This window comes from Corvus kubaryi, unplaced genomic scaffold (genome assembly GCF_017639235.1).
Source record: "Corvus kubaryi isolate FWS band 111438036 unplaced genomic scaffold, C.kubaryi_AGA036_p1.0 37367, whole genome shotgun sequence".
NCBI classification, from domain to species: Eukaryota; Metazoa; Chordata; class Aves; order Passeriformes; family Corvidae; genus Corvus; species Corvus kubaryi.
In genome coordinates, this window is record NW_024581119.1 from 4,009,176 (window position 1) to 4,032,807 (window position 23,632).

At 52.2% G+C, this 23,632-nt stretch overlaps 1 protein-coding gene across 3 annotated transcripts in view; it reads left to right on the forward strand.

The window, feature by feature from the left end:
• OPCML (opioid binding protein/cell adhesion molecule like) overlaps nt 1–23,632 on the forward strand; it is a 291,946-nt gene that overhangs the window by 245,296 nt on the left and 23,018 nt on the right. The gene's annotated exons all lie outside the window — the stretch shown is intronic.

Here is a 23,632-nt window from a genome sequence, read left to right on the forward strand (position 1 = left end):
TGGTTGTACAGGGAGAGGCTTTTCCTTCCCCAAGAAGCCAACTGGGGTCGTTGGGTGCAGCATCTGAGAGATTTCTAGAGGGAAAAATAGGAAATGAAAATTGTGTGAGCCCCAGGGATGGGAGCAAAGTCATCTGAGAGCACCCTGGTGTTGTTTGCTGTCCAGTCCTGACTGGAGAATTGAAGTCTGTAGATGTTGTAAGAAGCATCTGTGGAGTGTTACCTCTCAGGATCTTCCCCGTTGGGCTTCTCCTAGAGATGTGCATCCCGTGAGCCCGATCCTGCCTGAGGGCCTCTATCCATTGGGATCTGCTTCCCTGAGATGGATGGACGGATGCTAAATTAAGGTTGGGTGTGTGGATGATTCATGCCAGCCAGCCTGCCCGGCCAGCAGAGGTCTGTGGCTGGGAATAAATCCTTCAGCGTGGAGCCGATAACGTTTGCCATCAGCAGAGCTGCCTGTGAAGCTGGCACAGCTCAGCTGTCCCCTCCGGTCACCCTCGGTGTGAAGGAAAGCTCACCCTCCCGAAGCCCTTTGGGGCTGCTATTTCCATCCCAGCCTCTCTCTGCCTAAGTGCTGCTCGTTCGGGCTTTTTTATTAATGAATCTTTTTCCGCAGTGTGTCTCAGGGGGATGTTTGATATGAAACAATTTGCCTGATCCTTCTCAAATGATCTCAAGCGGCGGCTGGGTCAGGCTGCAGGGATGTATTGGGCTGTTAGAGGGTGCTTTGTCAGAGAAGCCCTGGATTTTGGAGAGGCAGCACAGTACATCTCTCCCTCCTGCTCTCCTCTTGAATCCTGCTCCTGTTTGGCCCTGGCACAAGCTCTTTCCTAAAAAAACCCGTCCACGTGCAGCCAAGCTATGGAAAACAGCCTTTGGGGAGATGTGCAGAGGCATTTCAAGACAGATATCCCAGTTCCAAGGAGGTGTTTAACCTGCCAGACAACAAAGAAAGTCATTTAAGGTGGCTTTTGAAAGCCTTTCCAAGGATTTGGCTTCTCAATTTCCATTCAAATGATCTTTCCCTGTTCCCTTGCGTGCAGCTTCCCAATGCCTCTTTTTACAGACTCGGCCTTTCAATCTTAATTAAAAAAATGGAAAGAACAAAGGCACAATTGAGCGAAGCACTTCAACAAATGGTTGAAGTAACAGATTTTCCTGGCTTTCAGTGCAGGCTTAGAGGTGTTTCGGGACTTTGCTCCATGAAATTGGGATCCTAAGGCTACTGGTGCAAATCCCTCCAGCTTTTTCACCCCAGAAGCAAGTCCACATTGATGGGAAATGTTTTGATCCACCTGGACCAGGTTCTCATCACAGAAACTTGAGTTGTAAAGCGTGTTTTGCCCCATTTTTGTGGGTTTCTTTTCTAATTGGGATGGAAACAAAGACAGAAGCCTCAGAGTTGATTAGAAAATGTGGTTTTTCTGCTAATGGCAAAGTTGTTCTCCTTCTGGATGGCCAGCCAAGATTTGTCAGCATTGTCTGTCTGTGGCCCTTAAGTAGATGTGAATCTGGAAGTGCAAAGGGTTGGCTGTTAGTGAGTGGAAAATGGGAGCACGGGGTGAGGGGAATGGCGAGGAAGGTCCAAAACGCCAGCGGATAGAGCCGTCCCCTGCAGCTTCCCGATCGGAGCTGGAGCTTCCTCCGAGTCCCCTCCTGCCTTTCCAGATGATAAACGTTGGATAATTGATTTCTTCCGGCCGCGCCCCACCTGGCTGTCGGCTGTCCCATTTCCCCCAAGCGCCTGCAGCTGCTTTCCTGCCCCTCTCAACCACTCTCCCACCACGCGAGGACACGGTGCCTTGGCAGGGAGCAGATGGACAACCCATCTTGTAGCCATCAAGTGCAGGAGGCTCAGTACTGAGCTCTTTGGAGGTTGACGGCTCCCAAGACCCTGGAATGTTGCGAGGAGCAGTCGAGAGAGGGCTGTTTGTCGGTGGGAAGGCGGCTTTTGCTGGCTGAAGGTCCTTTTCCAAGTAGCCCTCAAGGTTAAAGTTGGATGCTCCTTCCAGATGGTCTCCATCTGATGCATCTCATTACGGGCTTGAGCTGCCTCGCATTCCCGGCCTCCCAGTGCCAAGAATAACAGGGAATGGAAGCCAGCAACAGCGATGGCTGCTGTTAGAAGGGCATAAGATGATTTAAGGGTCAAGACAAGACCATATGGCCCATCAAGGTCCCGTCACAACTACCCGGAGGAATATAAAATGCCTTGTGTTAGTTCACCCTTCCTGCTTCCTCTCAAGGCTGTTTGCTGTAACCTTTGTGAGAGCAGTTCCCCAGCTCCACCTTGCTCTGATTTATGCCCTGAGCTGCTTTCCAGAGCCCTGTGGGTTTCCTCATGGGGCGTCCTCCCTGGTGGGCAGGCAGGAGGAGCAGAGGTATCCCAGGATCTGTGGCTACAGGCTCGGTCTTCTGTCACCCTGCCTGGTTTAGGGAAAGCCGGGAGACCCTGCATGAGCAGCTGTGAAATTGGGTGTCACATGTGAGCCTTTTTGGCACCCTAGGTTGTGCTGGAGCATTTACTGCTCCTGCCAGCATTTCGCATCCTCAGATCAGTGTGAAGTGGCCTCTTGGTGTTACTGATGGCTCACCCCTCCACTGCCTCCAGCCCCCTCGGCCAGCCCAACTGCTAAGCTGGATAAGCCACATCTGGTTGGTCTTTCCTTGAGATTTAGATGCATCTGGAGCGTGCTCAGCTTGTTGTCTTCAAATAGTCTGGGGCTTTTCCTTGGTTCCCCTGTGGACTCACAGCCTTCCTTTACCAAATTCTGCTAAAATAACACTCATTTCCATGGAGGAAGCACTCTCATGGCAGGAGGGACCACTGCCCTCAGTTGGGGAAGGGTCTGTCTGCATCCCATCACTTTAATTCCAAGGTGAAGTGCAGCGTCTGAGCACAACCCATCCAAGTGCTGTGGCTGCCCAGACAAATCTGCATTTCTGAGAGCGGAGTCGCTGCTTCCTTGGTGTGCCAGCACAGGGTTTGGCAGGCAGCGGGCTGGAGGCAGCGATGCTCCTGTTCCCAAGGCTTTTCCCAAAAAGGGAGTGTGCGTGGGTGTCTGGGATCGTGTGGGCAGCCACACCTCCGGGCCGTGTCTTCTCGCCCCGGTGCTGTGTCTCTGCCCCACTTTGGTGACGGGACAGCCGCCGTTGCCTGCTTGGCTCTGTCCCGCAGTTCATTTCCCAAGGGAGCACTTACAGCGCTGACCTTAAAGAGCAATTTCGGGCAAGCACGGAGCAGTTCAATTGTTCATAAACCTGACATTTATGTCTCAGAGACTCTTCCTCTGCAGGATGCACTGCTCTTTATGATTTTATCAAATAATATGCCCCTTTGCCCCCAACCAAGCTCTTTCTCCTTCCCGGATGTTTTTGTAGGGCAATCATTGTGAACAGAGAGCTTGAAGGCATCTGCTTGTCCTTAATGTCATGGCACGGCAAGGGTTGGGGAAATGCTTGTGCAGGCATTAGCGAGCACGGATGGGTAGGGCTGAGCTCTGGTCCTCTAATGTTGGTAATTACTGAGCAGGGATTAGGGACCTGCGCTGCGCACACGTAGAGAAACTGAGTATTAAATACAAACAGATCAAACCACCTGACAGACCCGCCAAGTTTATTCCTGTGATTTTCACTGCTCTGCTGAAACGCTTCCTGGACTTTCAGATCACTTCCCTGCTTGTCACAGGGGTGGCATGGTGGGTTTGGAAGCAGCAATGTGATGTCATCCCAAAAGAGCTGCTAACTGGGGGGCAGGATGCCAGGATGCAGGAGTGCATCTTCAGCTTCAGGCTTCCCGTAAAAAGCTGGAGCAAAGGCATTAGCTGTGGCCAGAGGTACCTGTGTGAGAGCAGCCTTTGGTCCTGTCCCAACTCCACCGGGACAGCAGTGACCTGAGACAGGGTTCTCTGCTGCTCTGGGTCATCAGATTGCCCAGAAAGTTGTGGATGCCCCATTCCTGGCACTGTTCAAGGCTGGGTTGGATTGAGCTCTGAGCAACCTGGTCTAGGGAAAGGTGTCCTTGCCCACAGCATGGAGCTTGGAATGAGATGAGCTTTAAGGTTGTTTCCAACCCAAACCGTTCTGGGATTCTGTGATTTCTGTGTTTTCCCTTCCTTAGTGCTGGTCCTGTCTCCCAGCTCCTTCCTGCTCACCACACAAGCAAACCCACTGGATGAACAAACACCACTTATTCTGACCAGGGCATCTCCTATCCAGTCTATTAATACCAGCTCCACATGGAGGGCTGGAAGTGTTAATTAGCTTCCCCCCTCCTCCCTCCCGTTATTTTTCTGCCTCGCTCTTTAGAAGGTCTCTGAACCAGGAGATCAATGCCTCCTGCTAATCCGCTCTTCAGCAGCTTAGAGAGGCACCACAGAATACTCCGTTTAATTCTCCTCTAACACCTTTGCTAATCATCCTTCCCAGCCCCAGAGCCCCAGGCAGGCGAGGAGGGGAGAAGCTGGATGGGAAGCGCAGCAGGCTCTCATTTACACCCGGCACGGAGACCCGGCAGGACTTGCACACCGTGGTGGGCAGAGCAGGGGTGCAAGGGGTAAAAGCAGTGGGAGAGAAAGGAGGAGAAGATCCTTTGAGACAAGAAGCGTGGCATCAGCGTGCAAACCATTTGAATGCTCTTGGAGTCATAGAATCACTTAGGTTAGAAAAGACCTCCCAGTGGTGTTGCTTCCCATCTTGTCCTCTCCCTCCATGCTGTAGATACAGGTGGTGGTGTGGACTTGCGCGGATAATGAGGATAACTGCTCCTCTTGGCCTTTCCACACAGTGCCCTGGAGTCTGTAAGGGCTTGTCAGTGTGGGTCAGACCCCTGAACCCTGGGATCTGAACTGAGCTGTCTCTCTGAGCAGTGCTCCCTGTTGGCAGGGACATGCAGGAGGTCCCAGGAGTGAGTAGTCACCTCCCACAGTCTGCCATGGTCCTCTGCAGCAGGACATCATGGAATCATGGAGTCGTTATGGTTGGGAAAGGCCTCTAAGATGAAGTCCAACTATCCTCAGGCTTTTTGGCTGACTTGAGCTGGGGGCTGTGGGCACTGGGATCTCTGCCATTGCCTCTCCAGCTGCTCAGCTCCCTGGGCTTGGCCATCCTCCCCTCCGTGGGAGAAGGACTTCTCTGGGGTCACTTTGGCTTTCACAGCAGAACCGCATAAATAGCCTGGGGTCACTCTGAGGGTCAGACAGAGTCACCCGTGGGGGACAGTTGTTGTGCTTTGATTCCTTGGCTCTTGCTGGACAAGTTTACCAGAGGCTGTGTCTCCTCCATGGAGAAGACAGTGACCTGGGTTTAACTGTGGAAACTTTGTTGAGCTTTTCCACTTCCAACTGTAAACGGCTGCGAGCAAAAACCCACGTGGAAGTGCGAGTGCATGCTAATGGCTCGTGTTGCCAAAACAAGAAGGAACCAACTCTACAGGGATTTGGTGCTTTTATTTTTTTTTCCCTGCTACCCAAGTTCAATAGCAGTGAATTGCATATTTCTCTGAGGCTTCTCAACAAACAATTTACAGTGTAAATATATTTGTTGGCATGCAAATCACTCTGCATTATGAGTCTTGATTAATATTATAATGTGTTGATGAAAGCCTCTAAGTGGTTCTTGGAACTAAGGTTCCTGACAAAGATCAGCTGTTTGGGTGCCCAGTGTTTGCAAAACATTAGATTAGGGTGATTTTTTCCTTTGTTTTGGTTTCTTTTCCCCATGTGTGTTGTTTAATGGGTTGTTTCTTTTCCCCCTCCCTCTGTTTAAGATGCTGAGTGCAAAGTGGCAGTGGCTCTTCAAACCAGGCAATTAATTAACACAATAAAGCTCTTCCCCATGCTGCTGCCACCCCTTTCTGCTCCTTGTCCCCCATGTAAGAGGGAAGCTGCTGTGGGGTCGATCCTCAGCCCCTGCTCCTGGAGATGCTGGGGAGGGACAGGATAAAGGATGCGGGGCTATCAGCAATCCCTGTGTGTGCCAGTAGCCAGGCCGGGGCATGGAGCAGTGAATCCATGTGTGGATGGAGCTGTTCACTGAGCAGAAGAGTAAATGAGGCTTGATTGCCTATGGAGCCATCCCAGGGCCTTTGTTCTCCTGGAGCCTCTCTGGTGTGGGGGAAGATTTGTGGTCAGTCCAGCAAATGTAGCACCATGAGGCTCTTTCCCTTCTAAGGAGATTCCCAGCATTTTCCAGGACTGAAGAGCTTTGATGTTGTACCCTCCCTGCCAGAACAGTGCCATGAAGGACTGCAGGGTTCATCAGAGGGACCCCATCCCACCTTCACTGCTCTTCCTGCCCACTGCATTCCCAGCTCCATCCTTTGTGACAGCTCCTGAAGCACCTGGAAAACCTTTCCCTCTTCTGCCCCATTCTCCTCACCCAAAGCAGGCTGCTCTGGGTGCTGGCTTGTCCCTGGGGAAGAGGATGTATTTCCAGCCCCTCTCTGGCATTTGCTTCTGGAGACAGGAGAGTGTGGCAGTGACAGACTTTGAGCACCTTCCTCCCCACTCCAGCTTTTGTGACGGCTGCTCTCATTGCTGTTTTCCTTCTACCTTTAGGAGCTGAGTTCCCAAAGGTGTCAGGACAAATGCCACACTCATCAGCATGGCTGTGCTGGGACATGCTGCCCAGGCAGGCAGAAGCAGGGAGAAAAGGCAAGAAAGGAAAAATAACCCTGTTTAGCAGGCAGTGGAGCAGGCTTTAGTGACAGCCTCAAGTCCTGATCTTTGTTAAACTGCTGTTTTGCTCAGAGACTGACAGGGAGCACCATGAAATGTGGAGTGTTCCGCTTGTACCTCTCTGGAGAGCTGTGCAGGCCCTGTGTGACTCTGCTGTGAGGTGCCTGGCAGGGAGCATACCAGGGGGGCACGCTGAGCTCCCCTGCCCCAGGAACGGGCTGGTTCAGGACAGCATCTCCCCTTTCAGCAGCTTCCCATGGTGAGCCACCTCCTGGGTTTGTTTCCCTCCATTTCTCTGCAGTCCCAAGTGGTTCTCTGCAATGGCTCGTGGTTCATCTGGCCATCCCCAGGGAGAGCAGGATGGCAGAGCCATCCCCACCCCGCTCATTGTTCTCCGAGCGCGTGGCAGCTCCTGCTGAGGTCTTGGAGTTGGAGCCAAGCTGGGCAGGGAAAACACGGACACCTAAAGGAGAGACAGAGGGAGGGGGGAAAGAGTGATGAGCACACGTGCTTTAAAAGAACACACTGCCTTTTTTTTCCTCTTCCTTTTCTTTTTTCTGAAAGCAGCTGTGCCTTTTTCCAGCACTTTTAACTGGTTGCCAGGGAAACAGAGCAAGGGAGAGTGGAAAGGTTAGATGGATATTGGACGAGGCTAATGCACTTGTTTCAACCAAGAATTGACAGGTGCTTAGGACACCGAAGGTCCTGATAACTCCTCATTTGCACGGCTCCTTTGCAGAGCCTCGAGTACCTCCCTACCGCCGTTAATTGTGTTTTAATCATTTGCAAATTATAATCCATCTCCATCAGGGGATCTCTAATGGTGGCTTTATGGAGCGCGTCCACATGTTCCTTAGCCCTTCTGGGATACTGGGGATGAAATATTGGGTACCTTGGGTCTCGTTGGTATGGGTGGTCTGGCTTGAAGGGACTTTGACTCCAGCAGAGGTCCTGATGGAAGAGGTGGGAGTTGCAGCTGGGTGATCCAAACATGCTGAGAAAAGCACTGGAGGGAAGTCATGTGCTTGTGGCTGCCTGGTTTTCCCAGCAAAGGGGCTGGCATGGGTGAGGGGGTGATGCACATGTCCAGTGAGTGCATCCCCCTGTCCACTGGGTCATCCCCAACCCTGGTGCTGGTGTTGGCAGAGTTCTTGTCATCTCCCTGCCTGCCAGCAGCTCCCATCCAGACCCACAGGGCTACTGGGGCACATGGTCCCTGTGTGTTTGCAGCTCCACTTGGCTTTTTCACCTTCCTCTGGTTAAAAACCAAAGACAAATGCCTCACTATGGATTTTTGTCACCATTGTGATGCTCAGAGGGCTTTTCCCCTCTGCTTCTGCTTCTGCTTTAGGTTTTGTTTTTGTTTTGTGTCTGTCTTATCTAAAATAGCAGCTCCATCTAAGAAATAACCAAGGGGCCTGAAATTCGGCTCTTCAGGATGTCACATCTGGTCTATGCAAAACACAGTGAGCGAGAAATGGCTACAGAGTCACAAAGCTCAGGCTCTGGAGGGGCAGGGGTGGCTGCTCTTATTGCATTTGGGGTTTGTAGTGTTTTCCTGGGGAGGGCAGAAGGGCAGTGATTGAAAAACCCAAGCTAAACCTCACTTGTGTCTGTGGGTGGGAAGGTGGAAGGAGTGAAGGGGTGATGCTGAGGGCTGGGGGACCCCAGGTCTGCCCCTGGTACCCCGAGCCTCATCCTGCAGCTCTGGGTGCATCGAACGCTGATGGGTAACGGGGCTCCCTCCTCCCTGGGGTGACCTCAGGGGACTCTGCCTCATCCTGCTGGCCCCTCCAAAATGCCTGGCTGAGTGCTTCCAGGCCAGCTCACAGCCAAGCCATAGAAGATGGCAATCCAGCTTTTTCTGAGCCGGGAAGGGAACGGAATGTGGTCCTTGTCCAGGGCTGCAAATGGAGCTGCTCACTGCTCCTTCCTGTCAGCAGCTTCCCAAGCCTGCTGCCTCTCCATCATTCCTGAGTGATGGGTACCAGGCCAGCACGGAGATGCACAGCACTCATATCCCTATTATGACATTGTCAGTGTCACAGCTGAGCGTGAGGGACTCGGAAAATGTCACTTTAGGTATTAGAAGATGACTGTGCTTCTGCCACACTGTGGTTCCTGGTCCAAAGTGCTTTTCCTCCCATCAGTTCTAACTGGAGGGGCCTCTGCCTTTGACTAAGGTATCTCTGCTCTGGGGTTTCTAGTGGAAAGTGTGATTTTAGTCGTGGTGTAAGGAGCCTGGCTGACAGCCCTGGGCCACGCAGCCACTCCAGCTACAGCACAAAAGCTGAATGAGTTCCACATCTCCTCCATGCAGGGCTTTCCTCTCCCCAGCTTTCCTTTTCTCCCTCTGCTTCAGACCACTACTGGCACACTCTGCCCTGCCAGGTCCTTTGCCAGCATCTCCCCTGCTTTGGAGGAACCTAGTGACAAGAGAGGAACTCAGTCCTAATCACCAGCTCCGTCAGGGGTGATGTTTAAACATCCGACGCATGAATGGAACCGCTTTTCCCGTCCCTTCCCAGCAGTACATGGAATTGTCACCACTATGGGCTGCTGCGGGGCTGCCTTGCAGCCAGGTGGGCTCCAGAACTGGTTGCTAGGATGTAGAGACCTTGTGAGCAGCTCAAGTGACTCCAGTTTGTCCCAGTCGCGTGGTCTCATCCCTTCGGTAGCAGGAATGGCTCCGGTCACTCTTGGCAGGGCCCACGGTGCCAGGGCAATGGGCTCCCCAGCAAGCTGGCATTATACAGCCTGAAAGAGAGATCAGGAATAGGAAAGGGAGTGGAGGAAGAGGAATGATTTATGAGGCTTCGCTTGGCCAAGCAGGGCATTCTCAGCATATTCCAAAATAATTTAGCATCATCTATTGTGCCTGCAGCGGGAGCTTGTTGCGGAAAACGAAAGAGAGCAAAAAAATCTGCCACATAAAGAACGCAGAAAGCCCCTTGATGGGATGGTTAGAGCTTGAAGTTTCTTTTTTCCTGAGGGCTGCTGTCTCCTCTCCCCAGTTCTCTCTGTAAATCAAACTGCCAGTGTCGGATCGGCGGCTCCGTCTTTCCTGCAGCTGCTTCCCCGAGGCCTCCCTGAGCACCGAGGGGACATAATCACCACCTAGAACAGCTTGAAGGACACAAGCGCGGGAGCCGAGAGGACGATTTGTAGTGAATAATTTAGTGGATGAATTTAAAGCTTTTGTTCTCATCGCAAATTACCTGCGAACTGTACGGGAAGGTTTTGATCATACAAATTCATTTTACATCGTCTCTCTCTGCCAACAGACCCACCTTCCCGCTTCGCTGAGGTTTGAACCCAGTGCATTTTTCCCTGCACATCGGTGTGTTTTTGGGGGTGGGTTGGACCTTTAATTAACCCATCATTTTGGTGCCTGTGGTTTTAATTACCAGCATAGGATTGCCTGTCTGAGCTGTGCTGGAGATTGGAGAGCGATGTTTGTAAATAGGAATAATTTGTGAAGTTTTCCTGTGTATCGTGGGGGTGTTTGCATAGCCTGCAAAGTGTTTTGCTTTTAGGTGGAAGGAAATGAGATGGGCACAAGGCTGGGATGCCTGGGCAGGGATGAGGGCTAATATCAGCATCCTGGGATGCACTGCCTGGGCACCGTGCAGTTGGGGTTGTCTCCTCCCTTCTTGCAAAGCACCTTTTTTAAGGGTATTGTAGTGACAGAACAAGGGAAAATGGTTTTAAACGGACAGAGGAAAGGGTTAGATGCAATATTGGGGAGGAATTTCTCCCTGTGAGGGTGGAGAGGGCCTGGCACAGGTTGCCCAGAGAAGCTGTGGCTGCTGCATCCCTGGAAATATTTAAGGCCAGGTTGGACAGGGCTTGGAGCACCTGAGATAGTGGAAGGTGTCCCTGCTCATGGCAGGGGTTTGGAATGAGATGGGCTTTAATGTCTGTTCCAATCCAAGCCATTCCATGATTCCCCTGCCTTGCCCTGGGATCTCTTTCACACCCTTGAGTTGCTTTTCCCTGTCTTTGTGCTTGGTGTGGACATTTGGATCCAAAGCTCTCTACTTCCCCTCCACTTACTGCCGAGTTTGTTTGGGACTAGGGAATTCAGCAAAGTGCATGTGAAGGAGGCTGCAGCCTGCCCAGAGGCAGCCACGTGAAATGAAGTTGTATCACTCTCTGAGATCAAATTATCCTTCTCAGCTTTCAGAGAGAGGACTCTGGCAGCCCCCTGCGAGAGCTCGCTGCCTCCTCCTCAGCTCGGTTTATATCCCGGTCCCCCGGTGGACTGCAAATGCTCCCTCATCAGGGCCTGCTCTCTGTGCTAATGGCCCTCTATAAATAAGCCCCAGGAACAGCGATAGAGAACAATCATAAAAGGCAGGCGCATAAATTAAAGCCGATGTTATAATAAACTAGACAAGCCCTTCATCGAGGGTTTTATGTTTCTCCTTGAGTCGGCAGCTTTGCCAGCAGAAAATGATTTCCGTGCACCTTGGCCCAGTCCTCTGTCTCGCTGCACTGTAGGTGCACACGAGTGGGTGGCAGAAATAGCTGGCATCACCATGGCCGTTTTTTGGCATTCCGGGTATTAAAGTTGCAGGGATTTCTCGGAACAACTCTCAGCATGTCCTTAGAGTGGCAACAAGACCATGGATTTACTGATGGGGTGGCTCTGGCCACTCCTTGTGGCTATAAATGAAATGCAATGGCTCTGGGTGGCTGGAATTCCCGAGAGCTCAGCCCCTGTACCTGCGGAGAAAGGTGGAAGTTGTCGCACTCCCCCCAGCGAGCTGCAGTCAAACCTCCTGGAGGGAGATGCTGGTGCATAAAACAGCATCATCTTGGAACGTGTGGTACCTCTGAAAGGCGGCTCCTTCCCCTTTGCCCCAGAGCATCTCCCCGGTTGGAAAAGCACGCACTGGTGGCTGGCACGCGGGCTCTGTGCTGCAGCTCTGGAGTGCCTCGGGAGTGCTGGATACACTGCGCCGAAACTCCTGCCTCTCCCGGCGAGTTCAGAGCTGTCTCTCCAAATCACATCCTGGATGACTGAAACTTGGCAGGGTGAGTGGGAGCGGCAGGCAGAGCTGCCCGCTCCCCAAGTACAACTTCCCTGTGCTGGAGACATCCGGGAGATGCAGCAAGCTGTGCCATGGGCATGGAGTCGGTCAGGAAGGAGCCCATCTCCAGCTCCATGGCACACTGTGGTGCTACACAGGGGTCTTTGGCAAAGTTCATGTTTTGGTCACCAGCTCAGCTTGCTCCCAAATCCTTTTTGGACACTTTTGATCTAAGCTGCAAGTAAAGTGCAAACTGCTGCTCTGGGCTCTGAGCTTGCTTTTGTCCTGTCCACCCATCCTTTATATGGTCTGTGCAGTGAAATCCAGAGGCAGAGGTGTGTGTTGACAGGGAGGTGTCACCCCGTGCCTCTTGCAGGAGACTGTGTGGACAACAAGGAGGAGAACTCCAGGCATCCAGCTCCTCATTTGAGGTTCAGAACGATTTGTAGGCACATGTTTAGCTCTGATTTGAATGCATGCCCAGCCACGTGTGCAGGTCCGTGCAAGGGGGGAAGATGCTGTGCACTTACGTCTGTCTGAGGCAGCTCAGACACATCCCCTGGGTGCTCAATCAGCTTTTTCCTCTGAAAGTTTGATGGAGCCGCAGTACCTCTTGTGCTGGTGTGGGAAGGTGACAGCCAGACGGATTATGTACATGGTGGGGTGTGAAGGATAGAGGTAGAAGAAGGAGAGGAGGCAGAAAAGGAGGGATAGAGAGAGAGTGAGCTGTAGGCTCTGCTCTCTGCTCTGTACTCCCCTGCACGCTCTGGCCTGAGCTCCCCCTCGTGTTCAGCCGCACATATTTCTCCATTGCTCTCCTGACTCTCCTCTCCCACTTATTGCAGGGATGTTCCATCTTTCCTGCCACGTTTGCATTGGAGAAGCTGGAGCCCCATTGGGTAGTCCACTGGCTGCCAGCTTAATTTCCCCACAACCGAGACATTCCCTTTCTCCCCAGTGTAAGTGCAGCACCTCCAGCCTTTCTGAGTATTCAGCCCAGTGCCAGATGCTCAGACAAGCTGCATCGAGAGCCAGAGATCCATAGTTTTGATTGTGCAGGGAGAGGCGCATGTCACAGACGTGCCCTGGAGTGTCTTGCCAGATTCCCTGGAGGAAGAGAGGCTGGGATGTGCCGTGCTCTGCCAGTGCAGCATTAGTTCCCTCCAGAGGCTGCTGGGCACTCCCTGCCACTGCCCCGCTCATCAGCCCCTCGCTGGTCTCACACAGGATCGTTTTCTGCTCCATTTCCTCCCCCAGCCTCTGGATTCCCCCTCCAAGCTCTCTGTTTTCTTCTTCATCATCCCGGCTGGGATAGAACATGACTGCAGCCGCAAAGAGCTCAGATCACAGCTGCCCTCAGGGCTTGTTTGCCCACATCACCTGTTGGATCGGGAGTCTGCATGTCCTTGGAAAAATATGTATTTCAGGCCGCCGGGGTGCTAATTTGCAAGGCCCATTACTCAAACGAAACATTAAAATGGCCGTCCATAAAGCAGAGCCTTTATCCGTGCTCCCCCTCGGTCTGTACTCCCCGCGCCAGGTATAGGCTTCCTGTCAAGCCCAAGAGCCAAAAGCAAAGATTTATTGGAAGGTTCCTTGACTCCGACCTGAATTTTAATTACGTCGCCGCCAGCCTGTGCCGAGAATAAACTTGGTGGCTGTTGTGTTACCCTGGCTTCTCGTCTCCGCATGAACGCACCGGGAGAGACGCGGGTTTGCGGTGTCCCCAGTGGGGACCCTCCGGTATTCCCACGTCCTTTCCTCCCCGCTCGCCTGTGCGGATCAGCAGAGTGCTGAAACACTGATCTGCACGTGAGGCTGGGAGGGAAGGATGCAGGGAATGAGTCCTGTGCATCATCATGCCTCAGTGTCCCTTCATGAGGGAGCTCTGTCCGGCCTCCCCCAACCCACTGAGTCTTCAGGGAGGGTGAGTGCAGGCCCTGCCACAGCCACCTCGGTGCTGCCGGGGCAGGAGGCAGCAAGCAGGGCTTGGAGCAGTGCTGGAGCCCAAATTGCTTTTTGGAGAGCTCAATTTCACGCCGGGAGCGGAGCTGTGGCACCGTGGGGAATTGAGGAGCCACGCTTGTCAGGGAGGAGATGCGCTGAACTTTGGAGCTGGCTTGTTTATTTTGTCTGTGTATTTATGAGCGGGGGTGTGTATAAATATTGCTCGCCCGTGCCAGACGATGCTGGTGTCATGCTTCGTGCGGGTGCAAAGCTTGACCTGGCACTTCCCAGCTGGAATGATGCATATTTATTAGCGAGGCGATGGGTGGGAACGGCTTCCTTGCTCGCTGGCATGGCAGACACCAGCTCAGCAGAACTGGGGTTATTGTTATTAAAATAAATAAAAGCAAAAGCAGCTCGGCCACCACCGCATCTCCCGTGCTGACTTCACGATGGAGCCAACTTCTCATAGGGGTTCATGAGAAGGTACTCTTGGGAAGCTCCTGGCTGCATAGGGATTGACTCTGTAAAGTCCAGGTGCCAGAGCACATCCCCTGCCTCAGTTTCCCCATCAATAGCAGTGACATACTGAAGGGATGTAAGTCTCAGCCTGGCAGGGGAGTGCGAAATGCTCCCTTCATTAATAAACACAAAGCGCTTTGATATTTTTAGATGGAAGTGCCACGTATTGTATAATATTACTGTACCTCGTTTGACTTCTTTTTCGATTGCAAGCCCCCTCTTGATCCCGTTACCTGCAGTAACAGTTATCCGGCTATATTTTATCATCTGAATATTTCAATTAAATTACTTTAAGGGGAAAAAAAAAAGCAGCAGCCTAAGCTGAAGTTGGAAATGATCACTGTATCACTCCAACTTCCCTCCATTCCCAGAAGGTTAATTGAAAGGCAGCCATCTTGGTGACGTTTAGACAAATGAGGATAATTATGTGTTCTCCAGCTCTTTGAGAGGTTAATTGCTTAGATGTACGAAGACTTGAAGAACAAAGAAGGAATAAATCAGAAGCAGGACTATGATCTGATAATGTAATTTGGGATATTCACGTGCAACTCAAACAAATAAACCCCCTAATTGCATGCAGTTGTTCGGCCCCGTGGGGTTACCGAGATCAGGTTCCTGGTTCTCGGGGATGCTCGGAGAGGGGGTACCAACAGGACAGGTCTTCATCTGGCTTGTGCCCAGGAGTGTCTGTTGTCATCTCACACTGATGACAACTTCTTTATCTGGCACTGGAGATGACTTCTTCATCTCCATGGAGCTGTCACCTGGCTCCTTAGTGCCTGAAGCATCCAACCCTCATCCCGGCAGAGCAGTGGTGGGTGGAAATCAGATGGGTCAGGGAGGTGCGGGAGCAGCAAGCAAAGGATTTCCTCTGGTGGGTTATTTTATTTTGCCTAATTGCTGGTGAAATTCCTGCAAATTGGCAATTATATTCCTGAGCTGATGGCTCACCCAGGTCGTTTACACATCTCGTGTTTGGCAGGAGCCCTTTACGGTGTTCGCCATGAAATACGGCTTCACTCTCCAGCGGCAGAATTTCCCTCTTTTTAGAGGTTATTAATTCTGTCTGCAAGGATTTTGCACCTAAATCTTGTGGTGGCACAGTTGTGAAGGTACCTGATTTTTTTCCTTTTAATTCATCCTGGTGGAGCAGTCTGGGCGTTGGTTTGTCGTTGTCCTCTTGGGATGGGATCGGCTGGGCACTGGGAGTGACTTCCAGGTGGGATGGGTGTGGAAGGAGTGAGCTGATCTCCCCTTTGGCTTTCCTTGCCCGCTGGCACCGCAGTGAGTGGCGCAGTGTGGAGCCAAGACCTTGGAAAGCTGGAGCTTTTATGGAAGTCTCGGGGTTGTGTGGAACATCAAGCTGTCCAGCCAGGATCAAATACTGCTTCATCTTCCAGCCATGAGGCTCAGAAAAACGGTGCTGTTTTTCTCCACTGAAAGCTTGAGTGTAAAACATCTTCATCCAGCATCTTCTTTCCTTCTCTGTTCTGTCTCTGGGGAAGTTGGAATTGATTTCAAATGAGCAAATGCCTCCCCACCCCTAACATGTGAGGAGCCATGAGCCTCAGCCTCTGAAGCACTAGCGAGAGGTTTTTCCGTCGATCTGTCTGGAATTGCAGTTTAATTCCCTGCGTTTGCTCCCGTATCGTGCATTAAGATACAGCGAGTTTATCCAGCAGTCCAGCTGTTTTGAAGATAATTACTACAGAACTCAACCTGATGTAAAATAATCCTCCTGGGCAAGCAGCCAAGAGCTTGAGACTTATCCTCCAAAGACTGAAACCTCTCCATTACCCTTAAGAGCCACAGAGATAGCGGTGGGCATCTCGTGACAAATATATTTTTGGTGGTAATCAACAGCAGGATGTGAGAAGAGATTTGCTTTCCACCCTGACTCTTGGGGAGGGTGGTGTGGCCAGATAGACCGACCAAGAGTGAGGCCCACGTGCGATGGAGACATGGCTGGCTTTCCTTCCAAAGGGCCCTACCTGCTGCTGTTAACCCCAGGAACCCCTTTTGGGGTGATAACACCATCCCCTTGCTGCATTGCCCCCCTGTCCTGCACTGGGGTGGCTTCAGACCAATTTTCCCTCCTTGCAATGCAGGGACAAGTGTCCGATGATTTTGCTCCAGATGCTTCTCTCGCGGTCCAGGTTTTAATCAGCCTGCCAGCATCCTTTCTTCTTTTGCAGCTGTGGGATGCTGCCAGAGCCACAGCCGCATCCTCCTGGGTTGAAAGTGTCCCCCTTATGCATCTGAAATGGAGACGGTCACCAGTCCCCTCAGGATGGCTGAATCAGAGTGGTCGGAGCCCCGTGTTGCCGTGCGCTAATTACCGCCACAGAACTGCGTGTCCAGCTGTGACAGCCAAAGTTATTCTTCTCTCTCCCTGCCTGGGCAGGTGAATGAAAAAACCTGGCAAAAAAAGCAATGACAAGGAAAAAGCCCAACCCCACAATCCCAGCACAGGCGTGGAGGACTTGAGGTTCTCAACTGCTCAGTTCTGCTAGTGATGATCTCAGTGTTTTCTTTGCTGCTTTTGATGAAGAACACTGGAAATCAGCCGGTTGCAGGTGCTGTATTGTGTGAGATTAGTGCTGATTTAGGCAGGGTGCGGGTGCTGATTGAGCAGGGGGCTCTGCTGATGCCGGCGTGCCAAGGGCAGGGGGATCTCCAGATTGTGTCCCTTAATCAGCACCTTGAAGGGTGCTGATGCCATTGGCAGGTGTCTCTCCCTGGGTTTTTCCCTGCTGAGATGTGGGGCAGGGCTTGGTGTAGGGAGAGGGGGATTTGCCTTTGCTGGTGAGAAAACAGCTCTCTGTGCGTGTTTCCTAGGACAGGTACCGATGCTTTCATGCTAAATGCTGCTGGATGGTGACCATCTTTTTTGGAGAGGAGCTGGGAAGATGTCCCAGCCTTCTTCAAACCACGGGATGGCCCAGGGACCATGAGGAAGTTGGAAATCAGTGCCTGGCTGTGTGAGGGAGAGAGTGTAACCATGACTGTACAATTTTGGGCAAGGAAAGATGCTTTGCTGCACTTCTTCCAATTTCTGTGGTTTTCTTGGCCTGGCTGCCCCTGCTCGGTGCCTTCATTTTCATCTCTGTCTTTGGGAGATGAGGTGTGGCCGCCAGCATCGACTGACTCTGATGGAAGCATTTACATGCCACCTGCTCTATAAACATTCCCATTGATTTGCTCTATCCAAAGGCCTCCCGCTTTATTTCTTTTGCTGCCACCTCATATTTCGTTATGAAGATTTCTCCTGAGCTAATAACAGCTGTTGGCTGTTGGGGCTTAGGCTGGTGCCTTCTGACCTTCCCTACCACGCGGGGGGAGCATCCCGGCACGTGGACATGGATATTGATGCATTGTTGTGTCAGAAATAAGGGAAAGTCAGGTGGGAGCTGAGAGAAGCGTACCTGAGCACGTGACCTCATCCAGCCCCCCTTCCCCTTGCTGATGATGTTGTCAGGGTGACATGTGTCCCTGCAAGCTGGAAGTAAAAGCAATGAGGAGTGAAAGAAGGGCCTTACGAACTGAAGGGAAAGCCTGGCTCGCTTTAACAGAGCTGACTGTTCCTGGATTTGCTCAATGTGGAGCATTAATTCAGAAAATCCCGTGAATGGCTTTGGGGAGAAGATGTGATCCGTCAGTGGGGGCACCATGCAGCAGCTCACCTTGCTGGGCATCCCTTCCCTCCTCAAATTGCAATTGCTTTCTAAGCTGCCTGCAGCACAGCTCTGCCTGTATCAGCTTTAGGATCACTCTGTGCCTCCTGCAGTGGTCCCAGGTCCACCCCTGACTCCAGGGGGCTCAGACCCCCCTCCCTGAATTAATGTCAGCTCAAGCTTGGCAGCGACCTGGCACCAGGATCAGCCTTTGCATGCTCTGGGTTGTCACAGAGGCCACCCAAAGCCCTGTGAATGCTGGGTGCAGAGCAGACAGTGTTTTGTGTGGCATGGACCCCTCAGGGACTGCATAGTGAGCGTTGTCTTGACTTCTGATGCCTCGCGCAGACGGCTCCCGCCCTCCTTATCATCTTGTTATCATTCTAATGTCTGGGAGCTGCAGTCATGGACCAAAACACCATTAAACTATCTGAAATGGAGCAACTCGACAGCCTCTGCCCTCACAGGCTTATTATCTTTGCAGATGGATATTTTATATTTAGCGGTGTCTAATGTATCAATTTGGGCTTTGATTTTTCACTGGGAACAGCTTCTATTCTGGTGCCTGGTGGTGGGCAAACTGCCACTGCAGGGGAACCACCAGGGACAAACCCTCCCTGGCAAGCCCCGAGCCTCTGGAGAGGGCAGAAGGGTCCCATAGCCCTCAGAGGGCTTTGGGGAGGGGATTGTTGGCAGGGAACAGGTTTTCCAGTGGTCTGGAGTGTGTTTGAACAGCACTGGGAGGGCTTGGGGAATTGGAGCAGTAGCAATGGGGCCAGGCAATTAATTAAACTTGCAGAGAGTGAGAGCTGGTGGCGAGTGGCTTTGCAGGAGGCAGTGGCTGAGTGGTGTACGGTGGGGAGGGAGGAATGTTATGGAGAAAAGAAGAAATGTTTAGGCTGGCCAAGCTCTTGTACATCCCACGCTCCTTGTTTTCCCACAGCGGGCATGGGTGTGGTTATGGATTGGGACTTGCTGAGTGGTTGGTGAGAGCTGGATGGGAGCTGGCCATGCTGGGTGATGCTGTATGGTGCATTCCGAGTGCCCTCTGTCCTCGGGGTGCTGGGATGGTGTGGAGATGGCATGGAGCTGTGCCCTCTGTCCTCGGGGTGCTGGTATGGTGTTGGGATGGCATGGAGCTGTGCCCTCCATCCTCAGGGTACTGGGATGGCATGGACCTGTGCCTCCATCCTCGGGGTGCTGGGATGGTGTGGGGATGGCATGGAGCTGTGTCCTCTGTCCTCAGGCTGCTGGGATGGTGTGGAAACGGTGTGGAGCTGTGCACTCCACATCCAGGCACCAGGATGAATGGGAGAGAGGGGGAGAAGGGACACTGTGGGTGCCTCAGAGAGGAGACAGAGTGCCAGTGGACAGGATCATGACTAAAGACAAAGTGCCTCGTGCCCTCCACCCCCAGAATAAATAACATGGATGGCAGTCACGGAAGCCCAGGTGGGGCAGTCCTGCCCTTGGGAACTGCCGTGTGAGACCCGCCGTCACACGGCGCAGATGCCATTGTCCCTGCAGATAATGTGGCAGGTTACATTGTTGGGAGAGGATTAGGGGAGCTGCTGTGTTTTGAAGGCCTGCTTCTCATTTGTATCTTGAACGAAGTGGGAGCACAGCCAGGTTCTGTTCTTTTGTGTTTACTTCTGAGGAAATGTGTTTATTTCCGATGATTACAAATAAATCTCCTCTGCCTTTGCTCCAGCCGCCCAGAATAAAAAACATCCGGCGCCCCTTAACTGTGGAGCTGGGGCTAATATTGGAAGTGAAGGAGAAATCCCATTAGGCATCTCTGGCAAATGTGATTAACAATTTCTTCTCAAAGACAAGGGTGTTCATTCTGCCCCTGTGACAGGTATTTTTGGTGGGAGGCTTCCCAGGGTGAAACATCACCCGGTCGCTGTCGAGGGGCTTCGCTCCCGATCTGGGTGAGCTATTTTAGCCACTGAAATCTGGGTCAGCCGGCAAGTTTGCAACTGGTTTTGGCATCTCCATTTGTCATCCTGACGAGACATGTTACCTACAGGAGAGAGAAGCAATTTGGGGTTGAAGGGCCATAGAGGAGTTTAAAAGTAGAGCACTGTTGGTTTGAACAAGGAAACAGGAGGAGTTTGAATCCTAGAATCACCAAATATCCTCGGCTGGAAGGGACACACAAGGATCATTAAGTCCATGTCCTGGCTCTGCACCGGACAGCCCCAAAAATCCTACCATGTGTCCAAAAGGGTTTGTACAACAAATTTGGGTTGATCCATTCCCCCAGCCTCTCAGCACGGACAGGGACCGGTGGTCTTGGCTCTTCAGGTACAAACACGTCCCCTGGATGTCTCAGGAAGTGCATCAACATTTTGGGCTCCCATGCCTCCCATTCCTCAGAATATTTTGCACCCATGGAGAGGGTTTTGCAAGACTTCTTTTATGCTTCCAACTCTTTGTGTGTTATTTATCCCTCCAAATTACTGCCAGAAAACTTGTGCTGACCCTGGACGCAGTATTTTCTTCACCATGGGGAAGGTGTTGAGGGCAGCCCCAGGCTTCTCCCTCGTGTTCAGCCAAGTCAGCAGTGCAGGAAAGGTCTGTGATGTGGCAGGGGATGAAGGTGGAGGGTGTTACGGCTCATCCCACACGTAGGAGAGGCACTGTCAGTGTCATTGATGGGGCTGGGAAGGAGCCTGCTGTGGGAGAGATGTGGGGTGTCTCTTAATAGGTGCAGGAGGAGGGAGACGGTCACTGTGTGCCAGTGAACACAAAGAGCACATCAGCGGAGTTATCTGTATTGTTGACACTAAGTGAAATAATTCCACGGCAAACTTCAAAATTAGCATTTAAGAATGAGGAATAGGGGCAATTAGAGGGGAAGCAGCGCAGCATCGGTGCCCCCAGCTCCCACCCTCATGCATCTTCTCATGCTGCCGTGTTCAGGTTCATCACCCTCGTCTCTGGTGGAGCGCTGGGATCCCTACAGCAGCTCTTGTCCTCCCGCAGAGTGAGGGGATCAATGTGGGTCTCAGGGGATGAAGCCTTCGAAAGCCCACATGTATCATTGTGAGTGCTGTGGGGGCCGGAGCTCCAGCAAAACCCAGCATCCAAAGCTCCCCAGCCACTCTGACGGAGAGCAACAGTGGTTGGAGGCAGCTGAAGGGTTGCAGATGGTGAAAAGTCTCTGCTCAAAGGCAATGAGGGTGTGAGTGGGATGCAGAGATGGAGGAGCTGATGGGACGGGTCACGTTGCACAAAGAGGGGATGCGTGGGGTAGCTGGGATGCAGCGTGCACTGCGGGCTGATGATATCATTCTCGAGATATTCCCTCTGCCTTGCTGATGGGCTTTCTCCAGGTGAACAGCAGAGCCAGGATGAGTTTATTTCCCTCCCACGTGACAGGTTCTTTATTGTCTTTTGTCCCTTCTGGACTCGTAAGGCAGTTTCTGGAGATGGATACGGTGCCTTCAGGAAACTGTTAATGGGAGTTTGTCTTTGGTTTTAATTAGATCCCTTCAAGGGAAAACCTCCTGGCCTGCTTTATTATCCAGCTTTGTCAGAGCTTGTCTGCTTTATCTAAACACTTTGCAGAAGTCTCTTTACCTGTTTGCTTACTGGAGACATTATCATAATCCTGGTCAATTGGAAAGGGGGAGCAAAGACGGCTCAGCAGACAAGTGAGTGCCGTCAGCTTAGCAGCTAATGGAGATCGCTTTCCCAGACAGGTAAAGAAGCTGATGAGGTGCTCCTTGTGCCAGGATATCTGTCGGTATTCTCTTTGTAGTGCCAATTGCCAGGGCATGGGAAAACTGGCAGTGGGAAGGTGAGATCAGCAGAGAAGGTGCCCCCAGGAATGCCATGTGTTCTGTGCCAGCTGGTGGATGGGCTTTTCTGCTGGTGGTGGTTCTGACACGTTCCCAGGAGGTGCAGGAGGGCTGGTTTTTTGCAGGAGGGTTGTCTGGTCATCTGTAGCTGCAGGGGATAGTCTGGGCTCCGGTGGATAGGAGCATGATGCTGCACAAAGCCGAAGGCACTTGGTCCTAAATTAGCTGTTGAGTGGCAGCAACTGAAGAGTGAGCTGGAGAGATGGGAAGGAGGAGCCTTTGCCTCCTTGCTCTTGCCATGGGTTTGTTACAGAGATCTCCAGGCTGCTGCTGCCTGCTTGTTCCAAGTGGTTTTGAGGGCAGTACCTGTCACCAGCACCACGGACAAGAGAGGGTGATGCTGTCCTTGCCCTCCCTCCTGTGAGCGTGTCCACCTGGGACATCCCTGAGTGCTTGTGCGGGTGCAGCTCTGAGATGTAAATGTGAGCTGTAAATGCAGAATGAACCACCCCAGTTCTCAGGTATCCTGCACTGGCCCCAGACCTCCTTGGGAAGGATATTCCACATGCGCCAGCCGAAGCTGGGCAGCAACAGCCAAATGTACTCAGCGGTGGCACGAGCGTCTCACCCCTGTCACTTCAAACCCGAGTCCTTGTGCTTCACCCCTAATGAGGGGACCCGAGAGTGCCTCGCAGGGCTGTAGTCTGGATATTTATATGAGCGCAGACATGCAAGTTGTCTGTTTTACATATTGCTGCCCTGATTTTTCAGTGCACGCAATGAATAATTTACAGAAGCCGTGTGTAAGTATCTCTTTATTATTCATTATAATGAAGTGAGACAGCAGTAATAGTCCACTAGACTGGAATCCCCCAGGGCCGAACTTAACTCGGCTGTGCTTAGCTCTCCCCCAGTTAATTTGAAGGAAGAGAGGGCTTGGCTTCCCGACAAGGACGATGCCGTCTGCCGGCACAAGGCTGCCTTGGTCCGGCAGAGCCGAGCTGGCGCCGGGGCATGTCTGACACCGAGCAGGCTCCCGGCGTGCCGGCAGTGCCGCGGCGGGCGTGGAGGGCCATCCGTCTTTCCCGGCGTCCGTACGTGATGTGGCTGGCAGAGACGTACAGCTCCTGCAAGGGGAAAATTACTTGTTTGCAGGAGAATATATGGCACGTTCCTCTGAACCGAGCACCCGGGGGGACCCTCAAACATGCCAAGTATCGCCCCTTCCCTGCGCCCGATTAATAATCTCGATCGAGGTGACGCTCTGCAATCTCAGCAAGGGAGGCATATAACACCCCCGGAGCCTGGGCAGGAGAGGTGCTGTGATGGGGATGAGGACAGGAACAGCCTCCCAGCCCCTGTCTGAATTTACAGGCATGTGGAGAGGGACTCACACGAGTTTCTTGATTGACTGTAGGTGCCTTTTCCTACAGTCCTGGCTGCACAAAGCTGTGGCAGCTCTGCCACTGCCAGCACTAGCTCACGTCTAGCTTGATTTTCCCGTTATTTTTTTCATGCCAAGTAAAAGCTTCCCTAGCCTGGTCCTCAGGTGGCAAAGGTGGAACTCCCAAGAGATACTGGGCTCTTAATTTAACCAAACACTCAGAGCTTTTGCTGCAGATGCCATGGTGGCAGCAGAGAAGGCCACAAGTAAATAGATGGAGAAGAAGCTATCAAGCAGAATGAAAAAGCCATGTTTTCCAGGAACATTTTAATTCCCTTCCCCCCCATCCCATTCTTTGCCAAGTGTAACTCAGCGCCGTGGACCGGAGCTGCTGAGCTCCTGCGTGTCTCAGAGCGGGGAGGGTGGGAGCCAGGCAGGAAATAAATAATGGAAACGACCGCGTTGTGTTTTCAAGGCACTTGTAGGATTTACAGCTGCTTATCCAAATGTTCCCTTGCCTTCCCCGTGTGCTGGCTTGGCCGTCTCCAGCTGTTTCTCTTCTTCCCCTCTCCCCGTGCATG